Source organism: Bactrocera oleae, chromosome 3 (assembly GCF_042242935.1).
Source record: "Bactrocera oleae isolate idBacOlea1 chromosome 3, idBacOlea1, whole genome shotgun sequence".
Taxonomy (NCBI): Eukaryota; Metazoa; Arthropoda; class Insecta; order Diptera; family Tephritidae; genus Bactrocera; species Bactrocera oleae.
The window spans coordinates 43,254,557-43,282,227 of record NC_091537.1 but is presented as its reverse complement, the minus strand read 5'-3'; positions in this window follow the sequence as shown (position 1 = coordinate 43,282,227).

Sequence of the window (27,671 nt, the reverse complement as noted above, 5' to 3'; positions counted from 1 at the left end):
AACAATATAATTTGGCTTTCGCTCAAATCAGTACAATTCTTGTTTTTCGGCTTCAGCGGTACAGTGCTCACGCATTTGACATACAATTTACAAGAAAATCGACTTTAAGTCTAAAACTAAGAAAGTGCAATTTTCTCGGTTATATGAATATGTCAATTCTGCAATAACAATATAATTTAACTTTCGCTCAAATCTATAAAATTGATGTTTTTGGCTTAAGCAGTACAGTGCTCACGCAATTGACATACAATTTACAAGAAAATCGATTTTAAGTCTAAAACTAAGAAAGTGCACCTTTTTCGGTAATATTAATTTGTTAATCCTGCAATAACAATATAATTTGACTTTCGCTCAACTCAGTACAATTCATATTTTTCGGCTTAAGCAGTAAGTGCTCACGGAATTGACATACAATTTACAAGAAAATCGACTTCAAGTCTAAAACTAAGAAAGTGCAATTTTCTCGGTTATATGAATATGTCAATTCTGCAATAACAATATAATTTGGCTTTCGCTCAAATCAGTACAATTCATGTTTTTCGGCTTCAGCGGTACAGTGCTCACGCATTTGACATACAATTTACAAGAAAATCGACTTTAAGTCTAAAACTAAGAAAGTGCCATTTTTTCGGTTATATGAATATGTCAATTCTGCAATAACAATATAATTTGACTTTCACTCAACTCAGTACAATTCATATTTTTCGGCTTAAGCAGTACAGTGCTCACGCATTTGACATACAATTTAAAAGAAAATCGACTTCAAGTCTAAAACTAAGAAAGTGCAATTTTCTCGGTTATATGAATATGTCAATTCTGCAATAACAATATAATTTGACTTTCGCTCATATCAGTACAATTCATGTTTTTCGGCTTAAGCAGTACAGTGCTCACGCATTTGACATACAATTTAAAAGAAAATCGACTTCAAGTCTAAAACTAAGAAAGTGCAATTTTCTCGGTTATATGAATATGTCAATTCTGCAATAACAATATAATTTGGCTTTCGCTCAAATCAGTACAATTCATGTTTTTGGCTTAAGCGGTACAGTGCTCACGCATTTGACATACAATTTACAAGAAAATCGACTTTAAGTCTAAAACTAAGAAAGTGCCATTTTTTCGGTTATATGAATATGTCAATTCTGCAATAACAATATAATTTGACTTTCGCTCAACTCAGTACAATTCATATTTTTCGGCTTAAGCAGTACAGTGCTCACGCATTTGACATACAATTTACAAGAAAATCGACTTTAAGTCTAAAACAAAGAAAGTGCCATTTTTTCGGTTATATGAATATGTCAATTCTGCAATAACAATATAATTTGACTTTCGCTCATATCAGTACAATTCATGTTTTTCGGCTTAAGCAGTACAGTGCTCACGCATTTGACATACAATTTAAAAGAAAATCGACTTGAAGTCTAAAACTAAGAAAGTGCAATTTTCTCGGTTATATGAATATGTCAATTCTGCAATAACAATATAATTTGGCTTTCGCTCAAATCAGTACAATTCATGTTTTTCGGCTTCAGCGGTACAGTGCTCACGCATTTGACATACAATTTACAAGAAAATCGACTTTAAGTCTAAAACTAAGAAAGTGCCATTTTTTCGGTTATATGAATATGTCAATTCTGCAATAACAATATAATTTGACTTTCGCTCAACTCAGTACAATTCATATTTTTCGGCTTAAGCAGTAAGTGCTCACGGAATTGACATACAATTTACAAGAAAATCGACTTTAAGTCTAAAACTAAGAAAGTGCCATTTTTTCGGTTATATGAATATGTCAATTCTGCAATAACAATATAATTTGACTTTCGCTCAACTCAGTACAATTCATATTTTTCGACTTAAGCAGTACAGTGCTCACGCATTTGACATACAATTTACAAGAAAATCGACTTCAAGTCTAAAACTAAGAAAGTGCAATTTTCTCGGTTATATGAATATGTCAATTCTGCAATAACAATATAATTTAACTTTCGCTCAAATCTATAAAATTGATGTTTTTGGCTTAAGCAGTACAGTGCTCACGCAATTGACATACAATTTACAAGAAATTCGACTTTAAGTCTAAAACTAAGAAAGTGCCATTTTTTCGGTTATATGAATATGTCAATTCTGCAATAACAATATAATTTGACTTTCGCTCAACTCAGTACAATTCATATTTTTCGGCTTAAGCAGTACAGTGCTCACGCATTTGACATACAATTTAAAAGAAAATCGACTTCAAGTCTAAAACTAAGAAAGTGCAATTTTCTCGGTTATATGAATATGTCAATTCTGCACTAACAATATAATTTAACTTTCGCTCAAATCTATAAAATTGATGTTTTTGGCTTAAGCGGTACAGTGCTCACGCATTTGACATACAATTTAAAAGAAAATCGACTTCAAGTCTAAAACTAAGAAAGTGCAATTTTCTCGGTTATATGAATATGTCAATTCTGCAATAACAATATAATTTGGCTTTCGCTCAACTCAGTACAATTCATATTTTTCGGCTTAAGCAGTAAGTGCTCACGGAATTGACATACAATTTACAAGAAAATCGACTTTAAGTCTAAAACTAAGAAAGTGCCATTTTTTCGGTTATATGAATATGTCAATTCTGCAATAGCAATATAATTTGACTTTCGCTCATATCAGTACAATTCATGTTTTTCGGCTTAAGCAGTACAGTGCTCACGCATTTGACATACAATTTACAAGAAAATCGACTTCAAGTCTAAAACTAAGAAAGTGCAATTTTCTCGGTTATATGAATATGTCAATTCTGCAATAACAATATAATTTAACTTTCGCTCAAATCTATAAAATTGATGTTTTTGGCTTAAGCAGTACAGTGCTCACGCAATTGACATACAATTTACAAGAAATTCGACTTTAAGTCTAAAACTAAGAAAGTGCCATTTTTTCGGTTATATGAATATGTCAATTCTGCAATAACAATATAATTTGACTTTCGCTCAACTCAGTACAATTCATATTTTTCGGCTTAAGCAGTACAGTGCTCACGCATTTGACATACAATTTAAAAGAAAATCGACTTCAAGTCTAAAACTAAGAAAGTGCAATTTTCTCGGTTATATGAATATGTCAATTCTGCAATAACAATATAATTTAACTTTCGCTCAAATCTATAAAATTGATGTTTTTGGCTTAAGCGGTACAGTGCTCACGCATTTGACATACAATTTAAAAGAAAATCGACTTCAAGTCTAAAACTAAGAAAGTGCAATTTTCTCGGTTATATGAATATGTCAATTCTGCAATAACAATATAATTTGGCTTTCGCTCAAATCAGTACAATTCATGTTTTTGGCTTAAGCGGTACAGTGCTCACGCATTTGACATACAATTTACAAGAAAATCGACTTCAAGTCTAAAACTAAGAAAGTGCAATTTTCTCGGTTATATGAATATGTCAATTCTGCAATAACAATATAATTTGACTTTCGCTCAACTCAGTACAATTCATATTTTTCGGCTTAAGCAGTAAGTGCTCACGGAATTGACATACAATTTACAAGAAAATCGACTTTAAGTCTAAAACTAAGAAAGTGCAATTTTTTCGGTTATATGAATATGTCAATTCTGCAATAACAATATGATTTGGCTTTCGTTTAAATCAGTACAATTCATATTTTTTGGCTTAAGCAGTACAGTGCTCACGCAATTGACATACAATTTACAAGAAAATCGACTTTAAGTCTAAAACTAAGAAAGTGCCATTTTTTCGGTTATATGAATATGTCAATTCTGCAATAGCAATATAATTTGACTTTCGCTCATATCAGTACAATTCATGTTTTTCGGCTTAAGCAGTACAGTGCTCACGCATTTGACATACAATTTAAAAGAAAATCGACTTCAAGTCTAAAACTAAGAAAGTGCAATTTTCTCGGTTATATGAATATGTCAATTCTGCAATAACAATATAATTTAACTTTCGCTCAAATCTATAAAATTGATGTTTTTGGCTTAAGCAGTACAGTGCTCACGCAACTGACATACAATTTACAAGAAAATCGACTTTAAGTCTAAAACTAACAAAGTGCACCTTTTTCGGTAATATTAATTTGTTAATCCTGCAATAACAATATAATTTGACTTTCGCTCAACTCAGTACAATTCATATTTTTCGGCTTAAGCAGTAAGTGCTCACGGAATTGACATACAATTTACAAGAAAATCGACTTTAAGTCTAAAACTAAGAAAGTGCAATTTTTTCGGTTATTTGAATATGTCAATTCTGCAATAACAATATAATTTGGCTTTCGCTCAAATCAGTACAATTCATGTTTTTCGGCTTCAGCGGTACAGTGCTCACGCATTTGACATACAATTTACAAGAAAATCGACTTTAAATCTAAAACTAAGAAAGTGCAATTTTCTCGGTTATATGAATATGTCAATTCTGCAATAACAATATAATTTGACTTTCGCTCAACTCAGTACAATTCATATTTTTCGGCTTAAGCAGTACAGTGCTCACGCATTTGACATACAATTTAAAAGAAAATCGACTTCAAGTCTAAAACTAAGAAAGTGCAATTTTCTCGGTTATATGAATATGTCAATTCTGCAATAACAATATAATTTGACTTTCGCTCATATCAGTACAATTCATGTTTTTCGGCTTCAGCGGTACAGTGCTCACGCATTTGACATACAATTTACAAGAAAATCGACTTTAAATCTAAAACTAAGAAAGTGCAATTTTCTCGGTTATATGAATATGTCAATTCTGCAATAACAATATAATTTAACTTTCGCTCAACTCAGTACAATTCATATTTTTCGGCTTAAGCAGTACAGTGCTCACGCATTTGACATACAATTTAAAAGAAAATCGACTTCAAGTCTAAAACTAAGAAAGTGCAATTTTCTCGGTTATATGAATATGTCAATTCTGCAATAACAATATAATTTAACTTTCGCTCAAATCTATAAAATTGATGTTTTTGGCTTTAGCAGTACAGTGCTCACGCATTTGACATACAATTTACAAGAAAATCGACTTTAAGTCTAAAACTAAGAAAGTGCCATTTTTTCGGTTATATGAATTATCAATTCTGCAATAACAATATAATTTGACTTTCGCTCAACTCAGTACAATTCATATTTTTCGGCTTAAGCAGTACAGTGCTCACGCATTTGACATACAATTTAAAAGAAAATCGACTTCAAGTCTAAAACTAAGAAAGTGCAATTTTCTCGGTTATATGAATATGTCAATTCTGCAATAACAATATAATTTAACTTTCGCTCAAATCTATAAAATTGATGTTTTTGGCTTAAGCAGTACAGTGCTCACGCAATTGACATACAATTTACAAGAAAATCGACTTTAAGTCTAAAACTAAGAAAGTGCCATTTTTTCGGTTATATGAATATGTCAATTCTGCAATAACAATATAATTTGACTTTCGCTCAACTCAGTACAATTCATATTTTTCGGCTTTAGCAGTACAGTGCTCACGCATTTGACATACAATTTAAAAGAAAATCGACTTTAAATCTAAAACTAAGAAAGTGCAATTTTCTCGGTTATATGAATATGTCAATTCTGCAATAACAATATAATTTAACTTTCGCTCAAATCTATAAAATTGATGTTTTTGGCTTAAGCAGTACAGTGCTCACGCAATTGACATACAATTTACAAGAAAATCGACTTTAAGTCTAAAACTAAGAAAGTGCAATTTTTTCGGTTATATGAATATGTCAATTCTGCAATAACAATATAATTTGGCTTTCGCTCAAATCAGTACAATTCATGTTTTTCGGCTTCAGCGGTACAGTGCTCACGCATTTGACATACAATTTACAAGAAAATCGACTTTAAATCTAAAACTAAGAAAGTGCAATTTTCTCGGTTATATGAATATGTCAATTCTGCAATAACAATATAATTTAACTTTCGCTCAAATCTATAAAATTGATTTTTTTGGCTTAAGCAGTACAGTGCTCACGCAATTGACATACAATTTACAAGAAAATCGACTTTAAGTCTAAAACTAAGAAAGTGCCATTTTTTCGGTTATATGAATATGTCAATTCTGCAATAACAATATAATTTGACTTTCGCTCAACTCAGTACAATTCATATTTTTCGGCTTAAGCAGTACAGTGCTCACGCATTTGACATACAATTTAAAAGAAAATCGACTTCAAGTCTAAAACTAAGAAAGTGCAATTTTCTCGGTTATATGAATATGTCAATTCTGCAATAACAATATAATTTGACTTTCGCTCATATCAGTACAATTCATGTTTTTCGGCTTAAGCAGTACAGTGCTCACGCATTTGACATACAATTTAAAAGAAAATCGACTTCAAGTCTAAAACTAAGAAAGTGCAATTTTCTCGGTTATATGAATATGTCAATTCTGCAATAACAATATAATTTGGCTTTCGCTCAAATCAGTACAATTCATGTTTTTGGCTTAAGCGGTACAGTGCTCACGCATTTGACATACAATTTACAAGAAAATCGACTTTAAGTCTAAAACTAAGAAAGTGCCATTTTTTCGGTTATATGAATATGTCAATTCTGCAATAACAATATAATTTGACTTGCGCTCAACTCAGTACAATTCATATTTTTCGGCTTAAGCAGTACAGTGCTCACGCATTTGACATACAATTTACAAGAAAATCGACTTTAAGTCTAAAACTAAGAAAGTGCCATTTTTTCGGTTATATGAATATGTCAATTCTGCAATAACAATATAATTTGACTTTCGCTCATATCAGTACAATTCATGTTTTTCGGCTTAAGCAGTACAGTGCTCACGCATTTGACATACAATTTAAAAGAAAATCGACTTCAAGTCTAAAACTAAGAAAGTGCAACTTTCTCGGTTATATGAATATGTCAATTCTGCAATAACAATATAATTTGGCTTTCGCTCAAATCAGTACAATTCATGTTTTTCGGCTTCAGCGGTACAGTGCTCACTCATTTGACATACAATTTACAAGAAAATCGACTTTAAGTCTAAAACTAAGAAAGTGCCATTTTTTCGGTTATATGAATATGTCAATTCTGCAATAACAATATAATTTGACTTTCGCTCAACTCAGTACAATTCATATTTTTCGACTTAAGCAGTACAGTGCTCACGCATTTGACATACAATTTACAAGAAAATCGACTTTAAGTCTAAAACTAAGAAAGTGCCATTTTTTCGGTTATATGAATATGTCAATTCTGCAATAACAATATAATTTGACTTTCGCTCATATCAGTACAATTCATGTTTTTCGGCTTAAGCAGTACAGTGCTCACGCATTTGACATACAATTTAAAAGAAAATCGACTTGAAGTCTAAAACTAAGAAAGTGCAATTTTCTCGGTTATATGAATATGTCAATTCTGCAATAACAATATAATTTGGATTTCGCTCAAATCAGTACAATTCATGTTTTTCGGCTTCAGCGGTACAGTGCTCACGCATTTGACATACAATTTACAAGAAAATCGACTTTAAGTCTAAAACTAAGAAAGTGCCATTTTTTCGGTTATATGAATATGTCAATTCTGCAATAACAATATAATTTGACTTTCGCTCAACTCAGTACAATTCATATTTTTCGGCTTAAGCAGTAAGTGCTCACGGAATTGACATACAATTTACAAGAAAATCGACTTTAAGTCTAAAACTAAGAAAGTGCAATTTTTTCGGTTATATGAATATGTCAATTCTGCAATAACAATATAATTTGGCTTTCGTTTAAATCAGTACAATTCATGTTTTTGGCTTAAGCAGTACAGTGCTCACGCAATTGACATACAATTTACAAGAAAATCGACTTTAAGTCTAAAACTAAGAAAGTGCCATTTTTTCGGTTATATGAATATGTCAATTCTGCAATAGCAATATAATTTGACTTTCGCTCATATCAGTACAATTCATGTTTTTCGGCTTAAGCAGTACAGTGCTCACGCATTTGACATACAATTTAAAAGAAAATCGACTTCAAGTCTAAAACTAAGAAAGTGCAATTTTCTCGGTTATATGAATATGTCAATTCTGCAATAACAATATAATTTAACTTTCGCTCAAATCTATAAAATTGATGTTTTTGGCTTAAGCAGTACAGTGCTCACGCAATTGACATACAATTTACAAGAAAATCGACTTTAAGTCTAAAACTAAGAAAGTGCCATTTTTTCGGTTATATGAATATGTCAATTCTGCAATAACAATATAATTTGACTTTCGCTCAACTCAGTACAATTCATATTTTTCGGCTTAAGCAGTACAGTGCTCACGCATTTGACATACAATTTAAAAGAAAATCGACTTCAAGTCTAAAACTAAGAAAGTGCAATTTTCTCGGTTATATGAATATGTCAATTCTGCAATAACAATATAATTTGACTTTCGCTCATATCAGTACAATTCATGTTTTTCGGCTTAAGCAGTACAGTGCTCACGCATTTGACATACAATTTAAAAGAAAATCGACTTCAAGTCTAAAACTAAGAAAGTGCAATTTTCTCGGTTATATGAATATGTCAATTCTGCAATAACAATATAATTTGGCTTTCGCTCAAATCAGTACAATTCATGTTTTTGGCTTAAGCGGTACAGTGCTCACGCATTTGACATACAATTTACAAGAAAATCGACTTTAAGTCTAAAACTAAGAAAGTGCCATTTTTTCGGTTATATGAATATGTCAATTCTGCAATAACAATATAATTTGACTTTCGCTCAACTCAGTACATTTCATATTTTTCGGCTTAAGCAGTACAGTGCTCACGCATTTGACATACAATTTACAAGAAAATCGACTTTAAGTCTAAAACTAAGAAAGTGCCATTTTTTCGGTTATATGAATATGTCAATTCTGCAATAACAATATAATTTGACTTTCGCTCATATCAGTACAATTCATGTTTTTCGGCTTAAGCAGTACAGTGCTCACGCATTTGACATACAATTTAAAAGAAAATCGACTTCAAGTCTAAAACTAAGAAAGTGCAATTTTCTCGGTTATATGAATATGTCAATTCTGCAATAACAATATAATTTGGCTTTCGCTCAAATCAGTACAATTCATGTTTTTCGGCTTCAGCGGTACAGTGCTCACGCATTTGACATACAATTTACAAGAAAATCGACTTTAAGTCTAAAACTAAGAAAGTGCCATTTTTTCGGTTATATGAATATGTCAATTCTGCAATAACAATATAATTTGACTTTCGCTCAACTCAGTACAATTCATATTTTTCGGCTTAAGCAGTAAGTGCTCACGGAATTGACATACAATTTACAAGAAAATCGACTTTAAGTCTAAAACTAAGAAAGTGCAATTTTTTCGGTTATATGAATATGTCAATTCTGCAATAACAATATAATTTGGCTTTCGTTTAAATCAGTACAATTCATGTTTTTGGCTTAAGCAGTACAGTGCTCACGCAATTGACATACAATTTACAAGAAAATCGACTTTAAGTCTAAAACTAAGAAAGTGCCATTTTTTCGGTTATATGAATATGTCAATTCTGCAATAGCAATATAATTTGACTTTCGCTCAAATCAGTACAATTCATGTTTTTCGGCTTAAGCAGTACAGTGCTCACGCATTTGACATACAATTTACAAGAAAATCGACTTTAAGTCTAAAACTAAGAAAGTGCCATTTTTTCGGTTATATGAATATGTCAATTCTGCAATAACAATATAATTTGACTTTCGCTCAACTCAGTACAATTCATTCTTTTCGACTTAAGCAGTACAGTGCTCACGCATTTGACATACAATTTACAAGAAAATCGACTTTAAGTCTAAAACTAAGAAAGTGCCATTTTTTCGGTTATATGAATATGTCAATTCTGCAATAACAATATAATTTGACTTTCGCTCATATCAGTACAATTCATGTTTTTCGGCTTAAGCAGTATAGTGCTCACGCATTTGACATACAATTTAAAAGAAAATCGACTTGAAGTCTAAAACTAAGAAAGTGCAATTTTCTCGGTTATATGAATATGTCAATTCTGCAATAACAATATAATTTGGCTTTCGCTCAAATCAGTACAATTCATGTTTTTCGGCTTCAGCGGTACAGTGCTCACGCATTTGACATACAATTTACAAGAAAATCGACTTTAAGTCTAAAACTAAGAAAGTGCCATTTTTTCGGTTATATGAATATGTCAATTCTGCAATAACAATATAATTTGACTTTCGCTCAACTCAGTACAATTCATATTTTTCGGCTTAAGCAGTAAGTGCTCACGGAATTGACATACAATTTACAAGAAAATCGACTTTAAGTCTAAAACTAAGAAAGTGCAATTTTTTCGGTTATATGAATATGTCAATTCTGCAATAACAATATAATTTGGCTTTCGTTTAAATCAGTACAATTCATGTTTTTGGCTTAAGCAGTACAGTGCTCACGCAATTGACATACAATTTACAAGAAAATCGACTTTAAGTCTAAAACTAAGAAAGTGCCATTTTTTCGGTTATATGAATATGTCAATTCTGCAATAGCAATATAATTTGACTTTCGCTCATATCAGTACAATTCATGTTTTTCGGCTTAAGCAGTACAGTGCTCACGCATTTGACATACAATTTAAAAGAAAATCGACTTCAAGTCTAAAACTAAGAAAGTGCAATTTTCTCGGTTATATGAATATGTCAATTCTGCAATAACAATATAATTTAACTTTCGCTCAAATCTATAAAATTGATGTTTTTGGCTTAAGCAGTACAGTGCTCACGCAATTGACATACAATTTACAAGAAAATCGACTTTAAGTCTAAAACTAAGAAAGTGCCATTTTTTCGGTTATATGAATATGTCAATTCTGCAATAACAATATAATTTGACTTTCGCTCAACTCAGTACAATTCATATTTGTCGGCTTAAGCAGTACAGTGCTCACGCATTTGACATACAATTTAAAAGAAAATCGACTTCAAGTCTAAAACTAAGAAAGTGCAATTTTCTCGGTTATATGAATATGTCAATTCTGCAATAACAATATAATTTGACTTTCGCTCAAATCAGTACAATTCATGTTTTTGGCTTAAGCGGTACAGTGCTCACGCATTTGACATACAATTTAAAAGAAAATCGACTTCAAGTCTAAAACTAAGAAAGTGCAATTTTCTCGGTTATATGAATATGTCAATTCTGCAATAACAATATAATTTGGCTTTCGCTCAAATCAGTACAATTCATGTTTTTGGCTTAAGCGGTACAGTGCTCACGCATTTGACATACAATTTACAAGAAAATCGACTTCAAGTCTAAAACTAAGAAAGTGCAATTTTCTCGGTTATATGAATATGTCAATTCTGCAATAACAATATAATTTGACTTTCGCTCAACTCAGTACAATTCATATTTTTCGGCTTAAGCAGTAAGTGCTCACGGAATTGACATACAATTTACAAGAAAATCGACTTTAAGTCTAAAACTAAGAAAGTGCAATTTTTTCGGTTATATGAATATGTCAATTCTGCAATAACAATATAATTTGGCTTTCGCTCAAATCAGTACAATTCATGTTTTTCGGCTTCAGCGGTACAGTGCTCACGCATTTGACATACAATTTACAAGAAAATCGACTTTAAATCTAAAACTAAGAAAGTGCAATTTTCTCGGTTATATGAATATGTCAATTCTGCAATAACAATATAATTTAACTTTCGCTCAAATCTATAAAATTGATGTTTTTGGCTTAAGCAGTACAGTGCTCACGCAATTGACATACAATTTACAAGAAAATCGATTTTAAGCATAAAACTAAGAAAGTGCACCTTTTTCGGTAATATTAATTTGTTAATCCTGCAATAACAATATAATTTGACTTTCGCTCAACTCAGTACAATTCATATTTTTCGGCTTAAGCAGTAAGTGCTCACGGAATTGACATACAATTTACAAGAAAATCGACTTCAAGTCTAAAACTAAGAAAGTGCAATTTTCTCGGTTATATGAATATGTCAATTCTGCAATAACAATATAATTTGGCTTTCGCTCAAATCAGTACAATTTATGATTTTCGGCTTCAGCGGTACAGTGCTCACGCATTTGACATACAATTTACAAGAAAATCGACTTTAAGTCTAAAACTAAGAAAGTGCCATTTTTTCGGTTATATGAATATGTCAATTCTGCAATAACAATATAATTTGACTTTCACTCAACTCAGTACAATTCATATTTTTCGGCTTAAGCAGTACAGTGCTCACGCATTTGACATACAATTTAAAAGAAAATCGACTTCAAGTCTAAAACTAAGAAAGTGCAATTTTCTCGGTTATATGAATATGTCAATTCTGCAATAACAATATAATTTGGCTTTCGCTCAAATCAGTACAATTCATGTTTTTGGCTTAAGCGGTACAGTGCTCACGCATTTGACATACAATTTACAAGAAAATCGACTTTAAGTCTAAAACTAAGAAAGTGCCATTTTTTCGGTTATATGAATATGTCAATTCTGCAATAACAATATAATTTGGCTTTCGCTCAAATCAGTACAATTCATGTTTTTGGCTTAAGCGGTACAGTGCTCACGCATTTGACATACAATTTACAAGAAAATCGACTTTAAGTCTAAAACTAAGAAAGTGCAATTTTCTCGGTTATATGAATATGTCAATTCTGCAATAACAATATAATTTGGCTTTCGTTTAAATCAGTACAATTCATGTTTTTGGCTTAAGCGGTACAGTGCTCACGCATTTGACATACAATTTAAAAGAAAATCGACTTCAAGTCTAAAACTAAGAAAGTGCAATTTTCTCGGTTATATGAATATGTCAATTCTGCAATAACAATATAATTTGGCTTTCGCTCAAATCAGTACAATTCATGTTTTTGGCTTAAGCGGTACAGTGCTCACGCATTTGACATACAATTTACAAGAAAATCGACTTTAAGTCTAAAACTAAGAAAGTGCAATTTTCTCGGTTATATGAATATGTCAATTCTGCAATAACAATATAATTTGGCTTTCGTTTAAATCAGTACAATTCATATTTTTCGGCTTAAGCAGTAAGTGCTCACGGAATTGACATACAATTTACAAGAAAATCGACTTCAAGTCTAAAACTAAGAAAGTGCAATTTTCTCGGTTATATGAATATGTCAATTCTGCAATAACAATATAATTTGGCTTTCGCTCAAATCAGTACAATTCATGTTTTTCGGCTTAAGCAGTACAGTGCTCACGCAGTTGACATACAATTTACAAGAAAATCGACTTTAAGTCTAAAACTAAGAAAGTGCAATTTTCTCGGTTATATGAATATGTCAATTCTGCAATAACAATATAATTTGACTTTCACTCAACTCAGTACAATTCATATTTTTCGGCTTAAGCAGTACAGTGCTCACGCATTTGACATACAATTTAAAAGAAAATCGACTTCAAGTCTAAAACTAAGAAAGTGCAATTTTCTCGGTTATATGAATATGTCAATTCTGCAATAACAATATAATTTGGCTTTCGTTTAATTCAGTACAATTCATGTTTTTGGCTTAAGCGGTACAGTGCTCACGCATTTGACATACAATTTAAAAGAAAATCGACTTCAAGTCTAAAACTAAGAAAGTGCAATTTTCTCGGTTATATGAATATGTCAATTCTGCAATAACAATATAATTTGGCTTTCGCTCAAATCAGTACAATTCATGTTTTTGGCTTAAGCGGTACAGTGCTCACGCATTTGACATACAATTTACAAGAAAATCGACTTTAAGTCTAAAACTAAGAAAGTGCAATTTTCTCGGTTATATGAATATGTCAATTCTGCAATAACAATATAATTTGACTTTCACTCAACTCAGTACAATTCATATTTTTCGGCTTAAGCAGTACAGTGCTCACGCATTTGACATACAATTTAAAAGAAAATCGACTTCAAGTCTAAAACTAAGAAAGTGCAATTTTCTCGGTTATATGAATATGTCAATTCTGCAATAACAATATAATTTGGCTTTCGTTTAATTCAGTACAATTCATGTTTTTGGCTTAAGCGGTACAGTGCTCACGCATTTGACATACAATTTAAAAGAAAATCGACTTCAAGTCTAAAACTAAGAAAGTGCAATTTTCTCGGTTATATGAATATGTCAATTCTGCAATAACAATATAATTTGGCTTTCGCTCAAATCAGTACAATTCATGTTTTTGGCTTAAGCGGTACAGTGCTCACGCATTTGACATACAATTTACAAGAAAATCGACTTTAAGTCTAAAACTAAGAAAGTGCCATTTTTTCGGTTATATGAATATGTCAATTCTGCAATAACAATATAATTTGACTTTCGCTCAACTCAGTACAATTCATATTTTTCGGCTTAAGCAGTACAGTGCTCACGCAGTTGACATACAATTTACAAGAAAATCGACTTTAAGTCTAAAACTAAGAAAGTGCCATTTTTTCGGTTATATGAATATGTCAATTCTGCAATAACAATATAATTTGACTTTCGCTCATATCAGTACAATTCATGTTTTTCGGCTTAAGCAGTACAGTGCTCACGCATTTGACATACAATTTAAAAGAAAATCGACTTCAAGTCTAAAACTAAGAAAGTGCAATTTTCTCGGTTATATGAATATGTCAATTCTGCAATAACAATATAATTTGGCTTTCGCTCAAATCAGTACAATTCATGTTTTTGGCTTAAGCAGTACAGTGCTCACGCATTTGACATACAATTTACAAGAAAATCGACTTTAAGTCTAAAACTAAGAAAGTGCCATTTTTTCGGTTATATGAATATGTCAATTCTGCAATAACAATATAATTTGACTTTCGCTCAACTCAGTACAATTCATATTTTTCGGCTTAAGCAGTACAGTGCTCACGCAGTTGACATACAATTTACAAGAAAATCGACTTTAAGTCTAAAACTAAGAAAGTGCCATTTTTTCGGTTATATGAATATGTCAATTCTGCAATAACAATATAATTTGACTTTCGCTCATATCAGTACAATTCATGTTTTTCGGCTTAAGCAGTACAGTGCTCACGCAGTTGACATACAATTTACAAGAAAATCGACTTTAAGTCTAAAACTAAGAAAGTGCCATTTTTTCGGTTATATGAATATGTCAATTCTGCAATAACAATATAATTTGACTTTCACTCAACTCAGTACAATTCATATTTTTCGGCTTAAGCAGTACAGTGCTCACGCATTTGACATACAATTTAAAAGAAAATCGACTTCAAGTCTAAAACTAAGAAAGTGCAATTTTCTCGGTTATATGAATATGTCAATTCTGCAATAACAATATAATTTGGCTTTCGCTCAAATCAGTACAATTCATGTTTTTGGCTTAAGCGGTACAGTGCTCACGCATTTGACATACAATTTACAAGAAAATCGACTTTAAGTCTAAAACTAAGAAAGTGCCATTTTTTCGGTTATATGAATATGTCAATTCTGCAATAACAATATAATTTGTCTTTCGCTCAAATCAGTACAATTCATGTTTTTGGCTTAAGCGGTACAGTGCTCACGCATTTGACATACAATTTACAAGAAAATCGACTTTAAGTCTAAAACTAAGAAAGTGCAATTTTCTCGGTTATATGAATATGTCAATTCTGCAATAACAATATAATTTGACTTTCACTCAACTCAGTACAATTCATATTTTTCGGCTTAAGCAGTACAGTGCTCACGCATTTGACATACAATTTAAAAGAAAATCGACTTCAAGTCTAAAACTAAGAAAGTGCAATTTTCTCGGTTATATGAATATGTCAATTCTGCAATAACAATATAATTTGGCTTTCGTTTAATTCAGTACAATTCATGTTTTTGGCTTAAGCGGTACAGTGCTCACGCATTTGACATACAATTTAAAAGAAAATCGACTTCAAGTCTAAAACTAAGAAAGTGCAATTTTCTCGGTTATATGAATATGTCAATTCTGCAATAACAATATAATTTGGCTTTCGCTCAAATCAGTACAATTCATGTTTTTGGCTTAAGCGGTACAGTGCTCACGCATTTGACATACAATTTACAAGAAAATCGACTTTAAGTCTAAAACTAAGAAAGTGCCATTTTTTCGGTTATATGAATATGTCAATTCTGCAATAACAATATAATTTGACTTTCGCTCAACTCAGTACAATTCATATTTTTCGGCTTAAGCAGTACAGTGCTCACGCAGTTGACATACAATTTACAAGAAAATCGACTTTAAGTCTAAAACTAAGAAAGTGCCATTTTTTCGGTTATATGAATATGTCAATTCTGCAATAACAATATAATTTGACTTTCGCTCATATCAGTACAATTCATGTTTTTCGGCTTAAGCAGTACAGTGCTCACGAAATTGACATACAATTTAAAAGAAAATCGACTTCAAGTCTAAAACTAAGATAGTGCAATTTTTTCGGTTATATGAATATGTCAATTCTGCAATAACAATATAATTTGACATTCGTCCAAATCAGTAAAATTCTTGTTTTTCGGCTTAAGCAATACAGTGCTCACGAAATTGACATACAATTTACAAAAAAATCGACTTTGAGTCTAAAACTAAGAAAGTGCAATTTTTTCGGTTATATTAATTTGTTAATCCTGCAATAACGTTATAATTTGACATTCGCTCAAATCAGTAAAATTCATGTTTTTCGGCTTAAGCAGTACAGTGGTTACGCAATTGACATACAATTTACAAGAAAATCGACTTTGAGTCTAAACCTAAGAAAGTGTACCTTTTTCGGTAATATTAATTTGTTAATCCTGCAATAACAATATAATTTGACTTTCGCTCAAATCAGTAAAATTCATGTTTTTCAGCTTAAGCAGTACAGTAATCAGGCAATTGACATACAATTTACAAGAAAATCGACTTTTAAACTTGGAAAGTGCAATTTTTTAGGTTATATGAATATGTCAATTCTGCAATAACAATATAATTTAACTTTCGGTCAACTCAGTACAATTCATATTTTTCGGCTTAAGCAGTACAGTTCTCACGCATTTGACATACAATTTAAAAGAAAATCGACTTCAAGTCTAAAACTAAGAAAGTGCAATTTTCTCGGTTATATGAATATGTCAATTCTGCAATAACAATATAATTTGACTTTCGCTCAAATCAGTACAATTCATGTTTTTGGCTTAAGCGGTACAGTGCTCACGCATTTGACATACAATTTAAAAGAAAATCGACTTCAAGTCTAAAACTAAGATAGTGCAATTTTTTCGGTTATATGAATATGTCAATTCTGCAATAACAATATAATTTGACATTCGTCCAAATCAGTAAAATTCTGGTTTTTCGGCTTAAGCAATACAGTGCTCACGCAATTGACATACAATTTACAAGAAAATCGACTTTAAGTCTAAAACTAAGAAAGTGCCATTTTTTCGGTTATATGAATATGTCAATTCTGCAATAACAATATAATTTGACTTTCGCTCAACTCAGTACAATTCATATTTTTCGACTTAAGCAGTACAGTAATCAGGCAATTGACATACAATTTACAAGAAAATCGACTTTTAAACTTGGAAAGTGCAATTTTTTAGGTTATATGAATATGTCAATTCTGCAATAACAATATAATTTAACTTTCGGTCAACTCAGTACAATTCATATTTTTCGGCTTAAGCAGTACAGTTCTCACGCATTTGACATACAATTTAAAAGAAAATCGACTTCAAGTCTAAAACTAAGAAAGTGCAATTTTCTCGGTTATATGAATATGTCAATTCTGCAATAACAATATAATTTGGCTTTCGCTCAAATCAGTACAATTCATGTTTTTGGCTTAAGCGGTACAGTGCTCACGCATTTGACATACAATTTAAAAGAAAATCGACTTCAAGTCTAAAACTAAGATAGTGCAATTTTTTCGGTTATATGAATATGTCAATTCTGCAATAACAATATAATTTGACATTCGTCCAAATCAGTAAAATTCTGGTTTTTCGGCTTAAGCAATACAGTGCTCACGCAATTGACATACAATTTACAAGAAAATCGACTTTAAGTCTAAAACTAAGAAAGTGCCATTTTTTCGGTTATATGAATATGTCAATTCTGCAATAACAATATAATTTAACTTTCGGTCAACTCAGTACAATTCATATTTTTCGGCTTAAGCAGTACAGTAATCAGGCAATTGACATACAATTTACAAGAAAATCGACTTTTAAACTTGGAAAGTGCAATTTTTTAGGTTATATGAATATGTCAATTCTGCAATAACAATATAATTTAACTTTCGGTCAACTCAGTACAATTCATATTTTTCGGCTTAAGCAGTACAGTTCTCACGCATTTGACATACAATTTAAAAGAAAATCGACTTCAAGTCTAAAACTAAGAAAGTGCAATTTTCTCGGTTATATGAATATGTCAATTCTGCAATAACAATATAATTTGGCTTTCGCTCAAATCAGTACAATTCATGTTTTTCGGCTTCAGCGGTACAGTGCTCACGCATTTGACATACAATTTACAAGAAAATCGACTTTAAGTCTAAAACTAAGAAAGTGCCATTTTTTCGGTTATATGAATATGTCAATTCTGCAATAACAATATAATTTGACTTTCGCTCAACTCAGTACAATTCATATTTTTCGACTTAAGCAGTACAGTGCTCACGCATTTGACATACAATTTACAAGAAAATCGACTTTAAGTCTAAAACTAAGAAAGTGCCATTTTTTCGGTTATATGAATATGTCAATTCTGCAATAACAATATAATTTGGCTTTCGCTCAAATCAGTACAATTCATGTTTTTCGGCTTCAGCGGTACAGTGCTCACGCATTTGACATACAATTTACAAGAAAATCGACTTTAAGTCTAAAACTAAGAAAGTGCCATTTTTTCGGTTATATGAATATGTCAATTCTGCAATAACAATATAATTTGACTTTCGCTCATATCAGTACAATTCATATTTTTCGGCTTAAGCAGTAAATGCTCACGCATTTGACATACAATTTACAAGAAAATCGACTTTAAGTCTAAAACTAAGAAAGTGCCATTTTTTCGGTTATATGAATATGTCAATTCTGCAATAACAATATAATTTGACTTTCGCTCAACTCAGTACAATTCATATTTTTCGGCTTAAGCAGTAAGTGCTCACGGAATTGACATACAATTTACAAGAAAATCGACTTTAAGTCTAAAACTAAGAAAGTGCAATTTTTTCGGTTATATGAATATGTCAATTCTGCAATAACAATATAATTTGGCTTTCGTTTAAATCAGTACAATTCATGTTTTTGGCTTAAGCAGTACAGTGCTCACGCAATTGACATACAATTTACAAGAAAATCGACTTTAAGTCTAAAACTAAGAAAGTGCCATTTTTTCGGTTATATGAATATGTCAATTCTGCAATAGCAATATAATTTGACTTTCGCTCATATCAGTACAATTCATGTTTTTCGGCTTAAGCAGTACAGTGCTCACGCATTTGACATACAATTTAAAAGAAAATCGACTTCAAGTCTAAAACTAAGAAAGTGCAATTTTCTCGGTTATATGAATATGTCAATTCTGCAATAACAATATAATTTAACTTTCGCTCAAATCTATAAAATTGATGTTTTTGGCTTAAGCAGTACAGTGCTCACGCAATTGACATACAATTTACAAGAAAATCGACTTTAAGTCTAAAACTAAGAAAGTGCCATTTTTTCGGTTATATGAATATGTCAATTCTGCAATAACAATATAATTTGACTTTCGCTCAACTCAGTACAATTCATATTTTTCGGCTTAAGCAGTACAGTGCTCACGCATTTGACATACAATTTAAAAGAAAATCGACTTCAAGTCTAAAACTAAGAAAGTGCAATTTTCTCGGTTATATGAATATGTCAATTCTGCAATAACAATATAATTTGACTTTCGCTCAAATCAGTACAATTCATGTTTTTGGCTTAAGCGGTACAGTGCTCACGCATTTGACATACAATTTAAAAGAAAATCGACTTCAAGTCTAAAACTAAGAAAGTGCAATTTTCTCGGTTATATGAATATGTCAATTCTGCAATAACAATATAATTTGGCTTTCGCTCAAATCAGTACAATTCATGTTTTTGGCTTAAGCGGTACAGTGCTCACGCATTTGACATACAATTTACAAGAAAATCGACTTCAAGTCTAAAACTAAGAAAGTGCAATTTTCTCGGTTATATGAATATGTCAATTCTGCAATAACAATATAATTTGACTTTCGCTCAACTCAGTACAATTCATATTTTTCGGCTTAAGCAGTAAGTGCTCACGGAATTGACATACAATTTACAAGAAAATCGACTTCAAGTCTAAAACTAAGAAAGTGCAATTTTCTCGGTTATATGAATATGTCAATTCTGCAATAACAATATAATTTGGCTTTCGCTCAAATCAGTACAATTCATGTTTTTCGGCTTCAGCGGTACAGTGCTCACGCATTTGACATACAATTTACAAGAAAATCGACTTTAAGTCTAAAACTAAGAAAGTGCCATTTTTTCGGTTATATGAATATGTCAATTCTGCAATAACAATATAATTTGACTTTCACTCAACTCAGTACAATTCATATTTTTCGGCTTAAGCAGTACAGTGCTCACGCATTTGACATACAATTTAAAAGAAAATCGACTTCAAGTCTAAAACTAAGAAAGTGCAATTTTCTCGGTTATATGAATATGTCAATTCTGCAATAACAATATAATTTGACTTTCGCTCATATTAGTACAATTCATGTTTTTCGGCTTAAGCAGTACAGTGCTCACGCATTTGACATACAATTTAAAAGAAAATCGACTTCAAGTCTAAAACTAAGAAAGTGCAATTTTCTCGGTTATATGAATATGTCAATTCTGCAATAACAATATAATTTGGCTTTCGCTCAAATCAGTACAATTCATGTTTTTGGCTTAAGCGGTACAGTGCTCACGCATTTGACATACAATTTACAAGAAAATCGACTTTAAGTCTAAAACTAAGAAAGTGCCATTTTTTCGGTTATATGAATATGTCAATTCTGCAATAACAATATTATTTGACTTTCGCTCAACTCAGTACAATTCATATTTTTCGGCTTAAGCAGTACAGTGCTCACGCATTTGACATACAATTTACAAGAAAATCGACTTTAAGTCTAAAACTAAGAAAGTGCCATTTTTTCGGTTATATGAATATGTCAATTCCGCAATAACAATATAATTTGACTTTCGCTCATATCAGTACAATTCATGTTTTTCGGCTTAAGCAGTACAGTGCTCACGCATTTGACATACAATTTAAAAGAAAATCGACTTGAAGTCTAAAACTAAGAAAGTGCAATTTTCTCGGTTATATGAATATGTCAATTCTGCAATAACAATATAATTTGGCTTTCGCTCAAATCAGTACAATTCATGTTTTTCGGCTTCAGCGGTACAGTGCTCACGCATTTGACATACAATTTACAAGAAAATCGACTTTAAGTCTAAAACTAAGAAAGTGCCATTTTTTCGGTTATATGAATATGTCAATTCTGCAATAACAATATAATTTGACTTTCGCTCAACTCAGTACAATTCATATTTTTCGGCTTAAGCAGTAAGTGCTCACGGAATTGACATACAATTTACAAGAAAATCGACTTTAAGTCTAAAACTAAGAAAGTGCAATTTTTTCGGTTATATGAATATGTCAATTCTGCAATAACAATATAATTTGGCTTTCGTTTAAATCAGTACAATTCATGTTTTTGGCTTAGGCAGTACAGTGCTCACGCAATTGACATACAATTTACAAGAAAATCGACTTTAAGTCTAAAACTAAGAAAGTGCCATTTTTTCGGTTATATGAATATGTCAATTCTGCAATAGCAATATAATTTGACTTTCGCTCATATCAGTACAATTCATGTTTTTCGGCTTAAGCAGTACAGTGCTCACGCATTTGACATACAATTTAAAAGAAAATCGACTTCAAGTCTAAAACTAAGAAAGTGCAATTTTCTCGGTTATATGAATATGTCAATTCTGCAATAACAATATAATTTGACTTTCGCTCAAATCAGTACAATTCATGTTTTTGGCTTAAGCGGTACAGTGCTCACGCATTTGACATACAATTTAAAAGAAAATCGACTTCAAGTCTAAAACTAAGATAGTGCAATTTTTTCGGTTATATGAATATGTCAATTCTGCAATAACAATATAATTTGACATTCGTCCAAATCAGTAAAATTCTTGTTTTTCGGCTTAAGCAATACAGTGCTCACGAAATTGACATACAATTTACAAAAAAATCGACTTTGAGTCTAAAACTAAGAAAGTGCAATTTTTTCGGTTATATTAATTTGTTAATCCTGCAATAACGTTATAATTTGACATTCGCTCAAATCAGTAAAATTCATGTTTTTCGGCTTAAGCAGTACAGTGCTCACGAAATTGACATACAATTTAAAAGAAAATCGACTTCAAGTCTAAAACTAAGATAGTGCAATTTTTTCTATTATATGAATATGTCAATTCTGCAATAACAATATAATTTGACATTCGTCCAAATCAGTAAAATTCTTGTTTTTCGGCTTAAGCAATACAGTGCTCACGAAATTGACATACAATTTACAAAAAAATCGACTTTGAGTCTAAAACTAAGAAAGTGCAATTTTTTCGGTTATATTAATTTGTTAATCCTGCAATAACGTTATAATTTGACATTCGCTCAAATCAGTAAAATTCATGTTTTTCGGCTTAAGCAGTACAGTGGTTACGCAATTGACATACAATTTACAAGAAAATCGACTTTGAGTCTAAACCTAAGAAAGTGCACCTTTTTCGGTAATATTAATTTGTTAATCCTGCAATAACAATATAATTTGACTTTCGCTCAAATCAGTAAAATTCATGTTTTTCAGCTTAAGCAGTACAGTAATCAGGCAATTGACATACAATTTACAAGAAAATCGACTTTTAAACTTGGAAAGTGCAATTTTTTAGGTTATATGAATATGTCAATTCTGCAATAACAATATAATTTAACTTTCGGTCAACTCAGTACAATTCATATTTTTCGGCTTAAGCAGTACAGTTCTCACGCATTTGACATACAATTTAAAAGAAAATCGACTTCAAGTCTAAAACTAAGAAAGTGCAATTTTCTCGGTTATATGAATATGTCAATTCTGCAATAACAATATAATTTGACTTTCGCTCAAATCAGTACAATTCATGTTTTTGGCTTAAGCGGTACAGTGCTCACGCATTTGACATACAATTTAAAAGAAAATCGACTTCAAGTCTAAAACTAAGATAGTGCAATTTTTTCGGTTATATGAATATGTCAATTCTGCAATAACAATATAATTTGACATTCGTCCAAATCAGTAAAATTCTGGTTTTTCGGCTTAAGCAATACAGTGCTCACGCAATTGACATACAATTTACAAGAAAATCGACTTTAAGTCTAAAACTAAGAAAGTGCCATTTTTTCGGTTATATGAATATGCCAATTCTGCAATAGCAATATAATTTGACTTTCGCTCATATCAGTACAATTCATGTTTTTCGGCTTAAGCAGTACAGTGCTCACGCATTTGACATACAATTTAAAAGAAAATCGACTTCAAGTCTAAAACTAAGAAAGTGCCATTTTTTCGGTTATATGAATATGTCAATTCTGCAATAACAATATAATTTGACTTTCGCTCAAATCAGTACAATTCATGTTTTTGGCTTAAGCGGTACAGTGCTCACGCATTTGACATACAATTTAAAAGAAAATCGACTTCAAGTCTAAAACTAAGATAGTGCAATTTTTTCGGTTATATGAATATGTCAATTCTGCAATAACAATATAATTTGACATTCGTCCAAATCAGTAAAATTCTGGTTTTTCGGCTTAAGCAATACAGTGCTCACGCAATTGACATACAATTTACAAGAAAATCGACTTTAAGTCTAAAACTAAGAAAGTGCCATTTTTTCGGTTATATGAATATGCCAATTCTGAAATAACAATATAATTTGACTTTCGCTCATATCAGTACAATTCATGTTTTTCGGCTTAAGCAGTACAGTGCTCACGCATTTGACATACAATTTAAAAGAAAATCGACTTCAAGTCTAAAGCTAAGAAAGTGCAATTTTCTCGGTTATATGAATATGTAAATTCTGCAATAACAATATAATTTGGCTTTCGCTCAAATCAGTACAATTCATGTTTTTCGGCTTCAGCGGTACAGTGCTCACGCAATTGACATTCAATTTACAAGAAAATCGACTTTAAGTCTAAAACTAAGATAGTGCAATTTTTTCGGTTATATGAATATGTCAATTCTGCAATAACAATATAATTTGACATTCGTTCAAATCAGTAAAATTCTTGTTTTTCGGCTTAAGCAATACAGTGCTCACGAAATTGACATACAATTTACAAAAAAATCGACTTTGAGTCTAAAACTAAGAAAGTGCAATTTTTTCGGTAATATTAATTTGTTAATCCTGCAATAACAATACAATTTGACTTTCGCTCAAATCAGTAAAATTCATGTTTTTCGGCTTAAGCAGTACAGTGCTCACGCAATTGACATGCAATTTAAAAGAAAATCGACTTTGAGACTAAACCTAAGAAAGTCCAACTTTTTCGGTAATATTAATTTGTTAATCCTGCAATAAAAATATAATTTGACTTTCGCTCAACTCAGTACAATTCATGTTTTTCGGCTTAAGCAGTAAGGGCTCACGGAATTGACATACAATTTACAAGAAAATCGACTTTAAGTATAAAACTAAGAAAGTGCAATTTTTTTGGTTATATGAGTATGTCAATTCTGCAATAACAATATAATTTGGCTTTCGCTCAAATCAGTACAATTCATGTTTTTCGGCTTAAGCAGTACAGTGCTCACGAAATTGACATACAATTTACAAAAAAATCGACTTTAAGTCTAAAACTAAGAAAGTGCAATTTTCTCGGTTATATGAATATGTCAATCCTGCAATAACGTTATAATTTGACATTCGCTCAAATCAGTAAAATTCATGTTTTTCGGCTTAAGCAGTACAGTGCTCACGAAATTGACATACAATTTACAAAAAATCGACTTTGAGTCTAGAGCTAAGAAAGTGCAATTTTTTCGGTTATATGAATATGTCAATTCTGCAATAACAATATAATTTGACATTCGCTCAAATCAGAAAATTCATGTTTTTCGGCTTAAGCAGTACAGTGGTTACGCAATTGACATACAATTTACAAGAAAATTGACTTTAAGTCTAGAACTAAGAAAGTACAATTTTTTCGGTTATATGAATTTGTAAATTCTGCAATAACATTATAATTTTACTTTCGCGCAAATCACTAATATTGATGTTTTTCGGCTTAAGCAGTACAGTGCTGCCGCAATTGACATACAATTTACAAGAAAATCGAATTTGAGTCTAAACCTAAGAAAGTGCACCTTTTTCGGTAATATTAATTTGTTAATCCTGCAATAACAATATAATTTGACTTTCGCTCAAATCAGTAAAATTCATGTTTTTCAGCTTAAGCAGTACAGTAATCATGCAATTGACATACAATTTACAAGAAAATCGACTTTTAAATTTGGAAAGTGCAATTTTTTAGGTTATATGAATATGTCAATTCTGCAATAACAATATAATTTAACTTTCGCTCAAATCTATAAAATTGATGTTTTTGGGCTTATGCGGTACAGTGCTCAAGTGATTAACATACAATTTACAAGAGAATTGACTTTGAGCCTAAACCTAAGAAAGTGCAATTTTTTCGGTAATATTAATTTGTTAATCCTGCAATAACAATACAATTTGACTTTCGCTCAAATCAGTAAAATTCATGTTTTTCGGCTTAAGCAGTACAGTGCTCACGCAATTGACATGCAATTTAAAAGAAAATCGACTTTGAGACTAAACCTAAGAAAGTCCAACTTTTTTGGTAATATTAATTTGTTAATCCTGCAATAAAAATATAATTTGACTTTCGCTCAACTCAGTACAATTCATGTTTTTCGGCTTAAGCAGTAAGGGCTCACGGAATTGACATACAATTTACAAGAAAATCGACTTTAAGTATAAAACTAAGAAAGTGCAATTTTTTCGGTTATATGAGTATGTCAATTCTGCAATAACAATATAATTTGGCTTTCGCTCAAATCAGTACAATTCATGTTTTTCGGCTTAAGCAGTACAGTGCTCACGAAATTGACATACAATTTACAAAAAAATCGACTTTAAGTCTAAAACTAAGAAAGTGCAATTTTCTCGGTTATATGAATATGTCAATTCTGCAATAACAATATAATTTGACTTTCGCTCAAATCAGAAAATTCATGTTTTTCGGCTTAAGCAGTACAGTGGTTACGCAATTGACATACAATTTACAAGAAAATTGACTTTAAGTCTAGAACTAAGAAAGTACAATTTTCTCGGTTATATGAATATGTCAATTCTGCAATAACAATATAATTTAACTTTCGCTCAAATCTATAAAATTGATGTTTTTGGCTTAAGCAGTACAGTGCTCACGCAATTGACATGCAATTTAAAAGAAAATCGACTTTGAGACTAAACCTAAGAAAGTCCAACTTTTTCGGTAATATTAATTTGTTAATCCTGCAATAAAAATATAATTTGACTTTCGCTCAACTCAGTACAATTCATGTTTTTCGGCTTAAGCAGTAAGGGCTCACGGAATTGACATACAATTTACAAGAAAATCGACTTTAAGTATAAAACTAAGAAAGTGCAATTTTTTCGGTTATATGAGTATGTCAATTCTGCAATAACAATATAATTTGGCTTTCGCTCAAATCAGTACAATTCATGTTTTTCGGCTTAAGCAGTACAGTGCTCACGAAATTGACATACAATTTACAAAAAAATCTACTTTAAGTCTAAAACTAAGAAAGTGCAATTTTCTCGGTTATATGAATATGTCAATTCTGCAATAACAATATAATTTGACTTTCGCTCAAATCAGAAAATTCATGTTTTTCGGCTTAAGCAGTACAGTGGTTACGCAATTGACATACAATTTACAAGAAAATTGACTTTAAGTCTAGAACTAAGAAAGTACAATTTTCTCGGTTATATGAATATGTCAATTCTGCAATAACAATATAATTTAACTTTCGCTCAAATCTATAAAATTGATGTTTTTGGCTTAAGCAGTACAGTGCTCACGCAATTGACATACAATTTACAAGAAAATCGACTTTAAGTCTAAAACTAAGAAAGTGCACCTTTTTCGGTAATATTAATTTGTTAATCCTGCAATAACAATATAATTTGACTTTCGCTCAACTCAGTACAATTCATATTTTTCGGCTTAAGCAGTAAGTGCTCACGGAATTGACATACAATTTACAAGAAAATCGACTTTAAGTCTAAAACTAAGAAAGTGCAATTTTTTCGGTTATATGAATATGTCAATTCTGCAATAACAATATAATTTGGCTTTCGCTCAAATCAGTACAATTCATGTTTTTCGGCTTAAGCAGTACAGTGCTCACGAAATTGACATACAATTTACAAGAAAATCGACTTTAAGTCTAAAACTAAGAAAGTGCAATTTTCTCGGTTATATGAATATGTCAATTCTGCAATAACAATATAATTTGACTTTCGCTCAAATCAGAAAATTCATGTTTTTCGGCTTA